The following is a 9,988-nucleotide window of genomic DNA, read 5'->3' as shown; positions in this document are numbered from 1 at the left end:
TCACCATCGGGCGCATGAATAAAGGTGTTGGAACCTACCTGCTGTGAGTGCCTCTTCAATTGCAGAGCCATTGTTTGAAACAAATAAGCACGACAGCTTCGTCGTGGAAGGCGCACCACCCAGCTGATTAGGAAGGAGCCGTCGGAGGAAAGGGGGCTGTCTGCACATTGACCTTCGAGTGCGAGACAGCGCAGCAGTGCAAAAGCCTGAAAGTAATGATGATGACAATTCCATGCCGGAGCCCACTGGGGGCTTTGTAATCGCAGTGAGGTCAAAATAAATCACTGCGACCTTTTTAATTTGGAAGTTACGCTGTGGAATCCACTGTGGAGAATTAATGCACACAAGTCCCACAATGCAAAATACGAAGCAGGCGTACTGAATGCCATATAAACGCAGTGAGACTTGTGAATGGCTGCAGCAACTTCCGATCCCCTGAAGAAAAAGCAGACAGCTTTGAAACGCGTTGGGAAAGGGAAACAATTACGGACGAATTTTCACCATCGGGCGCATGAATAAAGGTGTTGGAACCTACCTGCTGTGAGTGCCTCTTCAATTGCAGAGCCATTGTTTGAATATATATATATATATATATATATATATATATATATATATATATATATATATATATATATATATATATATATATATATATATATATTAGAGCAAATTGCGCAAGCGCTTCGGGAGGGCTCACCGCTTCATCCGACCCTCCGGTCTGTATTTGGCTCCTCTGCAATGTTCACAGGTTCCCCACGCCAACCTACTCAAGACACGCCAACCTACTCAAGGTTACTATTTTGTTTCACTTCACAGGACTACATTGACCAGGAGTCCCGGTGTTGCCAAACTCCACCCACTCAGGGAGGACGACGCCAGCTGCTCAAACTAAGACGCGTTTGACTGGCGTGCAGAGAACATGGTGTTGAACTGCGCACAGTCCATGAGTAAGGGGCGTTTGTGGCCCCGAAACGCGTCGGACCCAATTTTAACTCAGGGGAACCTGTGAACATTGCAGAGGAGCCAAATACAGTCCGGAGGGTCGGATGAAGCGGTGAGCCATCCCGAAGCGCGTGTATATATGTATGTATGTATATATATATATATATATATATATATATATATATATATATATATATATATATATATATATATATATATATATATAAAAATATATATATGTGTAAGGTATTTTCTGTGATTTAAGGTAAGTGCAAATAGACAAGTATAGATTTACAATTCTTAACTGCACATCTACGTACCTTGAAGATATATATATATAAATAGCTCTTCAAGGTATATATATGTGGTGTTATATATATAAACTTTACTTACCTTCACAATATTTTTGTAACAATATTACGATATTTGTGTTTTAAATATTCTGTCAAAATACCATGTGAAGACGAGTAGGAACAACGATTTCCATGGGATGAACTCGCAGACATCAAGCTCTATGCTGTACCTTTTTAATCAATAAGCTGGGTGAGCTCCTGTGGTACTGTGACGCGAAGGGTTTAGTATCATAACCCACTGGGAGAGGGTTCTGTTCATGTTCCTTATCAGCTCTCCTATAGCCTACAGGTCTGTATTACACAGCAGCCGTGAATGGATCAATAATTAGGACACCCTATGAAGTGTGGGGACAAGTGGAAATGCTGAGCCAATAACTGCCACCAGTTGGCATGGAGGTCTACAGTCCCTCAGTACCAAGATGTGACTTCATACCATGCAGCAGATTAAGATGGACAACTCTATTAAACGCCACAGGGGGATCAGAAGAGGAGTTCGCAAGATTCACCTCGTCAAGGGGAGTGGAGCGGCGTGGAGGGTTTCACAGCCAGACATGAGGCTTGACAGGTACAACCATAGCAAGGTATTTTCTGTGATTTAATGTATTTAGCTGTGGTTTCACAGAAAACCTAGGGATGGAGCAGTAGCTTTTGCAGATCAAAAGGATCTTCTACCATTTTTGTAATAAATGGATAGCTAGTGTTACGTGAAGGCCAGTAATCGAGTGACAAGTAACGAGCAGGGTGATCACTTCTTTGAATGTATCCAAAAATGGCAATTTGGTTTGGGCCTGTAGGAAGGTAGGATCTGACTGCATAATTACCCCCACTTTTTGCCTGGTCTTTTGCTGGTTTTTGACTAGTCTGACTGGGATCCTGCTAATCAGGACCCCAGTCTATCTGCTTTCTCCCTAAATTAGTTGTGTTATGTACTTTGGTACACTCCAGATTGGATACTGGGGTACCCTTATAAGTCCCTAGAACAGAGGTCTTAAAACTTTTTTAGGTTAAGCCCCCCAGCGGAATATATTTAGATGTCGGGCCCCCCCACCACTTGACAAAAAATTCTGGAACCTGGTATTCTACATAAATCTACCGTATCCGCAATTCCCAGCCCATATCTGGCTAATAATGTTAAACACAGTAAGAGCGTTTAGTAAACTGCAGGTTTGCGAGTTTGTGCAGTGAAATGACAGAAGCTTACTACACAGTCCAAAACTACATTTTTCAAGATAAAATGTGTGCAAATTGTTACGGGTTCTCCACTTAATTCTTGCAAAGCCTCCTCAAAGAAACTTCTGTGGTCAATAAAATTAGTACCATTCAAAGACCATGCTCTCCACTGAGAAGCACTGTTCAACTGCGCATGCAGCAAAGTGCGCAGCGCACGGTACTGCGCGCTGTCTCCGTGTGCACGAGCAGCGCAATAAAGCCATCCTTCATCTGTGCATGCGCAGCACAGAAGAGGCACCCCCGCGTCCTTTCTGCATATGCAGCGCTGCAGAACAACGCACAACAGTGTTCACGTGCAGCACTGTACAGCGAGCCGTGCCTTCCATGCATGAGCGGTGCACTGGAGCTATCTTTCCTTTGTACATGTGCAGCGCAGCAAATTCACACTTTTCTCTACACACGTGCAGAACAGCACTCGTCCTATTTGCAAGCACAAGTTGCAACGCAGCAGTCGCCCCGTCCACTGTGCATGCAAAGGGCAGGAGAGCCGCCCCGTCCTCTATGCAGCTCATGTCCACCCGTATAGGAGCCCAGCTCGGAAATCCTGCGCCAGGCAAGAGCTCCAGGAAGCGCCAGCCTGGAGCTGCCCTCTGAAAGAGGCCACTTCAGGGCTCGTGCACTGTCCTCCAGCCTCGGAGCCGATCTCTGTCACCTTGCACCAGGGGAGGACCTCTATGAGCGCCAGCCTGGAGATGGCCTCCACGCGGGGAACTCCATGGCTGGCGACTCTCCTGCACCAGGGAGGGGCTCCTAAGCGCCAGCCAGCAGACGTCCTCTCAAATAGGCACTTCCAGGCTGAGCTCAGTCCTCACACTTCGGAGCACAGCTCTGTCCCCATGCACCAGGAGCGCCATCTGGAGTTACACTTCTGGGCAGGTCCACTCATTGCACGAGGAAAGGATTCCCAAGAGCGTTTAACTCGAAAAAGCACTCTGGGCCTGAGCAGAGCTCCGTCTCAGAGCCCAGCTCTCTCTCTCTGCACCAAGGGCTTCCAAGAACATGAAAACCGAGACATCCCCTGCGAGAGGTCTTATGCGTGACATCCCCCAACAAAGACCGCTCTCCAGCAGGGAAAGGGCTTTGAGACCTGCATCCGCGGGGGCTGGAAGAATGAGGCGCATTACAGATGCTCGGAGTCCAGCTGTGCCTCCTTGCACCAGGGCACCGTGGATTTCATCTGTGACATGCCCTGCCCTCCGGAGACAGATGGGGAATGGACGTCTGAGAAACACTGGGGGCGCGAGCAGAGTGTGTCACTGTGCAGATCATCGGAGATCTGCAGCGACGAGCAGAGCCTTAAAAAAAACTCCATGTGGAATGGAATGCAAATATATGTATCTAGACTTCGGGCTTCAGCAATGGAGTAACGAAGGGAGCTGCATATAGAGCAAGTTCCAATCAGGTGGCAGTCGGCCTCTCCTCCGTGGGAAACAATGAAAGGTGAAATGTTATGGTGGAGTGCGCGCCTCCCCTGAGATGCCGTCGTGCCCAGACAGGATTTAGTGTATTGGGGCTGGGTGGGTACACACTGAGAGTGCCAGAAAGTCTGCATTTGGCGCACATTTGGTGTCTCTATGTGTAGTCCAGCTTAAACCAGTTCTGGGAGCCGTTGGCTCTTGCGCGAAACTGAACAAAGGACATGGGAGTAACCTCCCCTCTATCCTGACCCTCCCCTAGGAGGGTCCCCTGAATCTGTCCAACCCTCTCCCGTGGGTACAAAAGGGCTTACCTGGCTGTAAGACTTTAGATTTTCCGTGGACATGATTCTGCAATAAGAAACCAATGACCTTCTTTCGTATGGACAGTCTGGACCTCGCTGGATTACGCATGGGCCCGACTTCAGTCTCCCTCTCCGTCCAAATCTTGATCCGTGCCCTTGCCCCATATAGACTCCATGCAGGACCTGTGGAGCACTAAGGATAAATGAAGAATATCCCTTGGGGTTAAGGAGTCACTACCCTGCATCTGCAGGCACAACAACTCAACTGACCGGTCTGCTGCTCCTGAGCTCCTCCAGGACTCTGAAGACTCCAGCAACACAGGAGGTGGGTTTCGCAGCTCCCTGAGGTCGATCTGCCTTCTCAGCAACTTTGAGGCCAGTATCCCTCGTGGGGATTGCATAACCTGAACCCCTGGGCACCGCGTCTATTTGCAAGTGCATATATTTGTTGGTAATTCCTGAGTTTGTGCATTGGACTCCGTGTAGTCCTGACCCCGAGCAGTAATTCGACCAAAGAACTCTGGCCTCCTCGCACCGAGTGCACCATCGGCTGGTACTTCGTGTTCTTGCTCGAGGTCCCCTCACAACTCCTGGTCATTCAGCCAGTGGGCCCTCTTGGGGTCATTCTGATTCCTCTTGGGCTTTCCTGGTTGCTCCAGACGTGCCCTGACTCTCCATTGCTTGGAGAGTCCCCAGGATCTTGCTGGTCCTCATTGTAACCTGCGTAACCTTCCTGCATGGGTCACTGTTGCCAAGGCTTGTTGGTGCTCCAGCCGGACATCGACCCCTCAGCACTCTACATCCTTTGTGGGACAGCTCACATCCGGGTCCTGGTCATCATCAATGTCTCCTGGTCCTCGTAGCTGCAGAGTCAAGCGTCCCCTCATCACACCTGAAGCACCCGACATCGGTGGGCATTCGTCTCCAGAGCCCCTGGTCACTCTGAATTGACCCAGACTCTGTCCCCTCAGCTTTCAGGTTCCTTTCTTCAAGAATCCACCCTTGGATTCCACCAGACCCTTTTCACCTTCACGGCAGCAGCACTTCTTAAAAGCCTTCCATAGAGAAGTTCAGTCAGACCCTCCAGGATTTTGCGGTTTGCCACAAAATTGGCACTTTTGTAAAAATTTTGCGATTTTTACAAAAGTGCCCGCGAAATCGGCACTTATGTAAAAATGCAGCTATTTTTACAAAAGTGCCCGTGAAATCCTGGAGGGTCTGTCTAAGTCATGCCGCAGCATCACGTGATTTTTTAGATGTATTTGGTTTCCATTTACATTTGAATACATAATTAGCAAATCATGTCATGTCTTTTAAACTCTAGTCTCCAAACGTGTAGTGTAAACTGGAATCTTCTGCACAGGACTGAATGAATCAAGATTAAAGTCTGCTCTGCCCAAAAGTCTGCTTTCACGTTTTTACAGTTCATTATGCAGTTTGACAGAAAACATGTGCAAGGTTTCCAAAAGAGTGTTGTTCAAAACAGATGCCGGGCTTATTATCTCTATTCCATTGTTTGCATTAATATACGTAATATGCCTATTCTAGTTCACCATCTCTGTTTCTCATACTCTGTTCCTGGTGGAAGTAGGGTTAGGTGAACGGGCTAGACCTGTAGGTTACAGGTTAAAATCTAGAGAGGTCGAATTTAGCCTTTCACACTACTGAGATCAATAAAATAAGTAGTGTTGAAATAGTTCATGTTGACACCTGTCAGTTGAGCACCTAGAGGTCATTCTGTTTTTGATTAGATGTGTGCTGTGATAGATCCATTACAATTATTAGTATTAATCATCCTAGGAGATACTTTCTGGGTCATTGCATTTAAACATCCCCATGAAGCATGAATTAACCCATTGCGTTCCAAGATTCACTAAAGAATGCATACATCTTCAAATTTTATCTTACTTGATTCACAAAAGCAGCATGTCATGCATCATTCAGTGGACAACGGTTTGAAGCATGAATGTCAGAAATGTTCAAAACCACAAATTTCTATTTTTTTTCTCCATGAGAAACTCACACACAATCTGTAAAGTGTGTAAAGTTGCTTTAATATGGGTTGTCTCAACGCATCAAGATATATTTTAAATACAGGCACATTGGACATGGAAGGTGAGGGGGTACCATGGCCAACTAGAGCATGGGCATCAATACTTTAAAATGCTAGGGGTAGTGGAAGGGGACATCAAAGAAAATTACATCACATCAGGGCCTATTTCAAAGTGGAATACTCTGCTGTAACCGTTTCCATTCTTTTAAAGCTGAAAATGAATGATTATGAGTAAAATAAAGTGCCGCAAAAATGCCTCTAAATTTCCATATTTGTGCCGCTAAATTTGCTAATCCATTCCGCTATATCCTCTGGGGGTCTGATCAGTGGGACCTTAAATAGCCCCTTTTGCACAAGTACACAATGTGGAGTGTGCATAGGGACCAATATCAAGGTTCCCATCGCCCCCTTCCCCTTCAACTTTCGTTCTGCTTGGATGCTAAAATGCAAACATATAATTGGAATAATGATGGCCATGTGTCTGTAACGTATAAATCTCTGTAGAGTTCAGTGTATCATGTTACCCAGCAAATGCTACCAGAGGTGGCCAATTGCCAGAGCCTTCCAGGGAAATGCAGCTCAGACAGAGCGCAAGCAGGTAATGAAATTGGTGTTGTGTGAGGAGAAAAGCCAGATTTATGTCCAATCTCCAGCCATCAGAAAGGGCTCAGATTTGTTTCATTTAGCGTGGCTTATTTTCAAATATAGTATAAATTAATAAATACACATGTTTTTAATTCACCTGGGGGGGTTTCAGCGATTTAGACAATCACAGGATCCTGAGCCAATGCCGAAACTCAAAACTAGTTCTCCGGTTCAGCAGGAAGCAGTTCTGGTTACATTACACGCCGCCCCTTCCCTTTTGCAATATGATTTCCCTCCCATTTGCCTCCCGTTTCGCCAATGTAACATTCGCTTGCCTGTCTGAAAAATTGCTTTCCGGGACATGCTCCCTTTTTGGCCACTACTGCTTATTCTCACCGATATACATCATATTTGCTCCCTCAACTTTTGCCTTTCTGTGACCCCTATCTCCTATTACCCACTTCAGTTTAAACGTTTCACACTGCATTTCCATATCCTGCACGTTCTTCACCACATTTGTGCCATATTCTTGCTTGTAATTTTACTTGCGGAACTGCTCTACAACTGGTTTAAAAAAAAGATAACGCCAATGCCTTTTGCATAGGCTAAACTTATTGGCTTTGCCAAAGCTTGTTTTTTAGTTACTTCTATTCCCAAATTACAGTATTAGGATTTTAATCTGTACTCATGTTTTCTACATAGGACAGCTAGGCCTGTCACAGTGAACATTATATTTCTACATGTCCTACTTTTAAATCTTCCCTTGTGGACTACAAGGTCTACATAGGGGTGACTTATTAATATTTAAAAGGGAGGGTCTGACCGGTCAAAAGGGTTTGACAGGTCGAACCACAGCTTTTACAATGCTACAGCCAGGCTACAATGGTAGGCCAGAAGTCATGCGTGTACTAAAAGTAAAACACAGTAAGTGTTGTAGTCCACTGGTGGTATTTAACTTCCAGGCCAGGGGTACATCTTGCTACTATATACTAAAGACGCTTACATAAGTTAAATGTACCAATTAGGAATATGCCAATTCAACCATGTTTGAAGGTGGAGCACATGCACTTTACGACTAGTTAGCAGGGTTAGAGGTTACAGAGTTATATTGGCAACAAAAACAAAAGACAAAATATATCCGGTGACCATGCAGAAAAGGAAAAATTCCTACAAAGGCCAACTCTTGTCAAGAGCTACGGTTGACTAATCAATCCTTTAATGGCGTTCCCTGCCCAGAAGATAGAAAATAGACAATTCACTGCCTCTGCAGTAAAACCGGTCTGTGCTATGCCCTTCTGAACCGGTTTGTACCCCTCTGCAAACATCTTCCCTGGCCACTAACCCGTTCCATGGGAAACCCTACTCCCCACTTGCAGACCCCACCTGTGAGGCAACTAAACCTAGTTGGTCAAAGATGCATCTCAATAGGTGGACAGTACCACCAGGGCCAACAAAGTTATGTAGCCGATTCTGCCCTCTAGGTCACACTTCTGCCCCCAACCGTGGACAAGGCCTGCCCAAAAGGCTAACAACCAACAGATGTCACTGCCAGGTAGAGGTTCCAATCTGTCTGGGGCCTTGGATACGCCTAATTTGCAGCAGTGGGGCTGGGAAAAATATTCCCACTTGCTCCTGAGGCCTCTCTGGCCTCTTATGTTTCTCAGAGTGGGGGCACCCTCAAGGGCTCCTTCCACTCTTTCCTCCTCCATCTCAGGGGTGACACCCTGTAGATAGTCTTTTATTTAAGGGTCTGTACCCTGAGACTGAACAGGTGCCCAGCAGTCCAGGACTTCAAGTAGGAACGCACAGTCCTTCTCAAGGGTGACACACTCGGTCTGTGTCATTCAAGGCTCTCCCTTGCGTGGGCCTCCTGTCCTCTGTCTCTGTGACAGCGCAGACAGCACCTCCGGGTCCTGTCAGAGAAGGTAACCACATACCCAATGGTCCTTCCACTGAGGATGGCATCCACCTCCTACCCCTAACTGTTAGTCTGAGCCACTGAACTCTATGTTTAGGGACAGTACCCTCAGAAATCTGTTTTGGGGGTTCGCTGAGCAACCTCATGCCAAGCAGTTTTGCCACCGATGGGAGCTCATATCTGTAGATGCAGTCAATGGGCATTGGGGGACTGACAATGATATTCATCTGGACAAGAACGCCCTCCCTTTCTAAGGATACCAGAGCCACAGGGTAGAAACAGTCCTTTCCATTGGCATGGGTTACCCTAAAACCTATCCTGTTCTGGGGAAACCAACCGTACTATCACCACAGTCTGGCTGGCACAAGTAACCCACAGACCAGTGACCTGGACCCCCATGCCTCTGACCTCATGGAAGTGATGGCTACCATCCTCCAGGATCACCAGTTTACCCTCTGGTAAACCTACACAAATAATGGATACTAGAGCGTGTTCTACCCTTTCCTCCTGGAAATAACTTCCCCCCCAGGGATGTATAGGCCACCCCTGCAAAAGTCCCACCTGGAGTTGGCTTTTTTTAAGCAAGCATGCAATCCGCATAAAAGCCTCGACGGGTACCGGGAGTAGATTGGTTGAAGTAGAAAATGCCTCTCAACAAGATATTTACTGTGTGAACCACTCTCTCAAAGATGTTTCCCAAGACTCATTTTTACTTGAGGTGCGTATGAGGGTAAAAAACTTATGTGAAAAGCTAAGTGAGATTTTGAGAAATTTGTCATATTTTGCTTAATACAACATTGAGGAATTCTGCAAACATAACTTTTCAATAAAGTGCACAAAAAAGTAAAAAACTAAAATCCAACATGTAATATATTTACAAATACAGATCTCGTTAAGTTGCCTAGGGTTGCTCCCACCACATCCTAAACCAATCCACATCCACAGAGAAAGTCAGATACATTGTATGCCCGATAGGGAAAATGATTTTCCTTTTCCTATTCCTCGGAGAACGTGATGTGCGTCTTTGCAGCAAAGCAATTACCTATGCATTCAATAGGAGTTCCAAGATAATATCTCACTTGATGGGTGAGTATTTTAGTAAAGATAAAGCAGACTTTTGTCTTCAATTGCTGTAATGTGAAAACATATTTGAATAACTATACAAAGTTGTTGCCACACCAGGTTAG

General features: G+C 45.9%; 1 protein-coding gene across 1 annotated transcript in view; it reads right to left on the bottom strand.

The window, feature by feature from the left end:
- The window catches only part of ENOPH1 (enolase-phosphatase 1), a 152,391-nt gene that overhangs the window by 24,926 nt on the left and 117,477 nt on the right, over positions 1-9,988 (bottom strand). The window lies entirely within an intron of this gene.

This window comes from Lissotriton helveticus, chromosome 2_1, assembly GCF_964261635.1.
Source record: "Lissotriton helveticus chromosome 2_1, aLisHel1.1, whole genome shotgun sequence".
NCBI lineage: Eukaryota > Metazoa > Chordata > Amphibia > Caudata > Salamandridae > Lissotriton > Lissotriton helveticus.
Note: the sequence above shows the minus strand (reverse complement) of the source record. Positions and strands in the feature narration are given on the sequence as shown.